Below are 5,261 nucleotides of genomic sequence, written 5' to 3' on the forward strand. Positions count from 1 at the left end.
ACCCATACAAATAATCCACCCCAAAAAGGAGACACGGCTCTGTCTTCAGGTTTCAAGCAGGAATCAACTCATTTATTATAACACATGGACACAACAGATAAAATAACTCAGAGACTCTTTCCCCCCACCCTTGGAAAAGAGGGCGAGTTAAACTGTCCAATGACAATGGACACACAGGTCAGGTGTGTTTAACGTTTCATCAGTACACAGTGTTAGCAGGGAGAGCTGTTGGAAGAATCCCCCCTCCCTCCAATGCAATACACATCCTGTGATCCAAGGCAGACAAACACAAACCCTCCAATGCAATACACATCCTGTGATCAAAGACAAACAAACAAAAACCCTCCAATGCAATACACATCCTGTGATCCAAGGCAGACAAACATAATAGAACATTGGTTTGCAGGAGGCTGGCATTCAGTCCCCTCCAAAAGCCTCTTTTCCGGCTAGGTTTGTCACATTTCTCCCCTTTCGGCAGGAGACTAACACAGGAGGAGACCCCAGACGGGTTGACTCTGAAGTTAGTCAGTAGTTCCAGTCCTTTAATGCTGGTATCCACACCGTACCCCAAACAAAAATTGTTCCAAACAGATCATTACTTACCCAGCCGACCTCTGCCTCTCTCGGAGAACACGCCCGCCATTGGGGAGAGGCCTGGACTGGCCCTTCTCCCGGTAGTCTTTTCAGCCACTGGAGAGAAGACAGGGTGACTGGGCTCACGCCATCATGCTGTTGGGGATCTGGGCACAGGTAGTCACTGGGTTGGCTTCAGTGGGGCCTATCGAGGCGTAAGCAGAAATGAGGGGGGCCAAATCATTCCCCAGTAGTACATCCGCTGGCAAATCCTTCATCACCCCCACATTCACGTGTCCCGAACCAACCCCCCAATCCAGGTGAACACGGGCAACGGGTAGCCGGAAAATGGTGCCTCCCGCTACCCTTACGACTACAGTGTCCCCGGTGTGTTGGCTCTCTGGGATTAGGTTCTTCCGTAGTAGGGTCATGGTGGCCATTGGCTACCTTTCCATTAACCCGGACGGTCTGCCTGTGTTGCTGCCGGTTGTCCTGGTTAGCTGCTTGTACTAGATCAGCCTCATGCAGGATGCCCCAATGTTCTTCCTCCTCAATGCAGTGAGCCGCAGGCATGGATGTGCGGGGATTCCCCCCTGCTGGCTTTCTCCACGAGTGGGACTGCCTGGCTGGATTCAGCGGACAGTCTGGCTTTTTGTGCCCTAGCTGTTTACACCCGAAACACCTGAGGGGTTGTGAGTAGTCTTGGGAGTTGAACCTGGGCTGCCGAGAATAAGTGGCCACTGGAGGTGGTGCTGTAGGGCGGTACAACTGTGGTTTGTAGGCACCAGCTGGAGGGGGTGCCACTGATCGATAATCCACCCAAGCTGTTGTCTTGACCACATGGTTATCCAGTTTGCGGGCGTCTGTGTATTCGTCCGCCAGGCGAGCTGCTTCAGACAAGGTGCAAGGTTTTCGGTCCCTGACCCACTCTCTGACTTCTGGGGACAGCTTGTCAAAGAAGTGCTCCAGCAGGAACAGCTGCAGCACCTCTTCCCCAGATACTGCTTGGCATCCAGCAACCCAGTGGGATGCCGTGCGGTGTAGGCGGCATGCCCACTCGGCATATGAGTCTCCAGTTTGCTTGCTCGTCTCTCGGAACCGCCTCCGGTATGCTTCTGGTGTGACGGCATACCTGGCCAAAAGTGCTTCTTTTACAAGCCCATAGTTCATAATATCCTTGTCTGGGATGGCTCCCAGACAAAATGGTAACCCATTCCTCTGTGGGCACCCGGTGTAGGGCACATTGCCGTTCGAAATCGGCAAGGTACCCATCAATCTCCCCTTCTGCTTCAATGAAATTTTTAAAAGCAGCAAAATGTACCTTTCTCCTTTCAGTAGGTGCTGTTGTGACTCCCGCTGCTGCAGCACCTCTTTGCTGTAGCCAATTTGCATCCACAGCCGCTATAACTCGGTCTATGATCTCCGCTGTAGGGTTAGGGCCATAATGTGCCAGTCTTATTTTAACAGCCCGATCAAAACTTGCCTCTTTGGGTGTCCTGTCTGTTATGCTGGGTCTTTCAGTTATGCTGGGTCTTTCCGCTCTATCCATTTCGACTAGTTCTGCGATAATGTCCCTCTTCTTACGGTTGTTGGCCGGTCGGCCCCGGTTCTCCAGTAAGTCTTTGAGGGTAGAGCGCTTTAGCCGTTCATACCGTGCTTCCATTGGCCTGTGTCCTCTTCTAGCTGTCCTTCTGGGCTGTGGGAATCATCCCGCTGCTTGCCACCAGTGTAACGACACCCCGAGTATGAAAGGGGTTAAAGTCATTTAGGACATTTCAAACCCAAACACAAAGGCAGCTACCGAACACTCCAATCAGCCAAACAAGGAACCCATACAAATAATCCACCCCAAAAAGGAGACACGGCTCTGTCTTCAGGTTTCAAGCAGGAATCAACTCATTTATTATAACACATGGACACAACAGATAAAATAACTCAGAGACTCTTTCCCCCCACCCTTTGAAAAGAGGGCGGGTTAAACTGTCCAATGACAATGGACACACAGGTCAGGTGTGTTTAACGTCTCATCAGTACACAGTGTTAGCAGGGAGAGCTGTTGGAAGAATCCCCCCTCCCTCCAATGCAATACACATCCTGTGATCCAAGGCAGACAAACACAAACCCTCCAATGCAATACACATCCTGTGATCAAAGACAAACAAACACAAACCCTCCAATGCAATACACATCCTGTGATCCAAGGCAGACAAACATAATAGAACATTGGTTTGCAGGAGGCTGGCATTCAGTCCCCTCCAAAAGCCTCTTTTCCGGCTAGGTTTGTCACAGCATCCAAGATCATTTATACTACTTGGATGCAGGACTACTTTATACCCCTATATGTAAACATGTTACGACCCATCATACATCTCCTTTACTGCATTGGAAGTTGTCACGGAACGCCCCACACTCCGCTTGAGTGCTTCCGTCATATACCGCTTCCTAAGTTCTGGAACACGAGTCCAATGGATCTGGCTATAGGAACCCCAAGAACTAGACAACACCAGTCTTGGAGTACATCAGAACTGCCTTTTATTTTGAGATTTCACAGACCTTTATACAGCAGGGATGTCTCAAAGCTAACCTAATTAACATGACCTAATTTACTACAAGATGTACCCAGACCAGATGACAGACTTGTAGGCACCGAGCTCTCTCAATTAACATAAACAACAATGGGTGAAAAGACTCTTAGAGCCACACTAAACACATTATAGCAGAATTGATGACATTAGCATTTAACAGTACGAGTCACCATTCTAATATGGCATATAAAGGGTTCCAGAGTCTGTGTGTTTTGGGGGGACATGGAGCTGAATCCATAGTAACATCAACCCCAGGGTCCCCAGGTATACAGCTCACAGAGAGCACCATTCCTCCAAATGCTAGGGCCCATAATCGGTGGGCAACAGGCTTGCATACAGTCCTCTCCAACAGCCTCTGTTCTGGCTCTGTCTATGACAGAAGTCATTCCGGAGCCTGAAAGGGGGGGAGATTTTGACAAGAAAATTCTCCAAAAAGAGGCCAGGTGGATTTTCAATCAGAAGGCCACCTATCCACCAGGCCTCAATACAGCATTATCATATAAACCATTTCTTTGAATATATTTATTTATTTATTTTGCATTCTGCATTTTTGGCATATATACTCTATAGGCTTTAATGTTTATATTTATGGAGTATATCCCACATTAACCACTATAGTTTTTATATGCACTGTAATGCTACTTGAATATCTTATATAGAAATGTGTTATATGTAAACTACACTAATCATGTATGTGTTTTTATATTTGAAGTTCACTTCTGTTTTATTATAATATTTTTGGTCTTCTTTAGTGAATCACTATTCCTCCTATCCCAGTGTTCGTCCGATGGCCACCTTGGGACAGTCTGCCATTGGTAGGGAAATTTGGTTGTCCCTGCACATGAGGGTGGAGCTTCTCCTTCCTCCCTCACATCCTATCCGCGCTTCAGCGTGTGATTGATGGCGCTGGCGCGATGATCCCATTAGGACCAGTGCGCGCGCACCTGCAGGGATGCCCGGACCGGAAGTGATTTCAGGGGTCGCACTCAACCCTTCACTTCCGGTGGGAACGTGTATATTTAAGATGGTGGTTTTGGCCTTTTGCCGACACACGCATCTTGATGTCAGAGCACCCTGGCTACCTGCACACCGCTGCCCCACTACCTTTATAGGATTACCCTATTCATATCATCTACAAGGTAAGAGTTTGTCTCCCAACTGTGGGTCTTCTCCATTGTTGTTTGTTTGCTGGCTGGGCGGCCATTGCCATCGAGTGGTGGTTTTGGTGCTTCACCCGCACTGCTTGAATGGTTCTGTCATGCCTTCTTTAATAAGGCTTGAGATTTTCCTATTTACCCTTTTGATTTAATTAGATTGCTCTATGCTGCCATCTAGCGACCATTTTGCATAACTGCGCTATATCTATTTCATGTAGTCATTTAGTATAGCTGGCTAGATTTGGTACATGAAAGCCTCCGTACTTTCAATCCCATCAGGCCTTGCATCAGCTTCCTCCACCATTTCATCTTTTCCTACCATGGAAGCATACACATCTGCTGCTAAGCTCTACGTTAGCCATCCGGATCCATCTTCGGTATGTTTACTAATTGTATCTTCAGCTAGATAGATAGATAGGATGGCACTAATTGTATGATCTTTGTTAATTGCATTTTGTCTGTATCTGTTACAGTTTTACTCTATCTTGTATCAATAAAAGTTCAAAAGGATTCTGCGCCTACTGGAATGCATTGGTATGAGAGGAGTTAACAGTGTGCCCGAATACACCTCAGTCACGTGTAGTGAGGGGCATAACAGTAAAACGAAGGCTTCTAAGCACGGCTGGCATACAGAACAGCAGTAAAACGAAGGCTTCTAAGCACGGCTATCATACAGAACGCCAGTAATACAGCAGTGTTATCAGCTTCCATATAGCCGGACACCATGTCACAGACAAAGTCAGAACACTTCACAACAAGGTCAGAAGTTTACTCCAGAAGCACAAGGAGGTCAGTGAAAAGCGAAACAATTGCCATTGCCCGCGCAAAGGCGGAATCTGCAAAAGTAAAAGCTGACTTTGCGGCAAAGGAGGCCAAAATAAAAGCTGCATTCGCCGAAAAAGAAATAAAAGCTGCAGCCGAGATGCAACTTAAATTAGAAAAGTTA

The 5,261-nt window shown here is 47.4% G+C and overlaps 1 long non-coding RNA gene across 1 annotated transcript; it reads left to right on the top strand.

Moving 5' to 3' along the window:
* The first annotated feature begins 4,442 nt into the window (after window positions 1–4,442).
* Window positions 4,443–4,822, top strand: LOC141103257 (uncharacterized). The gene is made up of 2 exons (XR_012235272.1): window positions 4,443–4,692; window positions 4,789–4,822. It is a non-coding gene; the product is annotated as an uncharacterized lncRNA (long non-coding RNA).
* Window positions 4,823–5,261: the final 439 nt, after the last annotated feature.

Source organism: Aquarana catesbeiana, linkage group LG07 (genome assembly GCF_042186555.1).
Source record: "Aquarana catesbeiana isolate 2022-GZ linkage group LG07, ASM4218655v1, whole genome shotgun sequence".
Taxonomy (NCBI): Eukaryota; Metazoa; Chordata; class Amphibia; order Anura; family Ranidae; genus Aquarana; species Aquarana catesbeiana.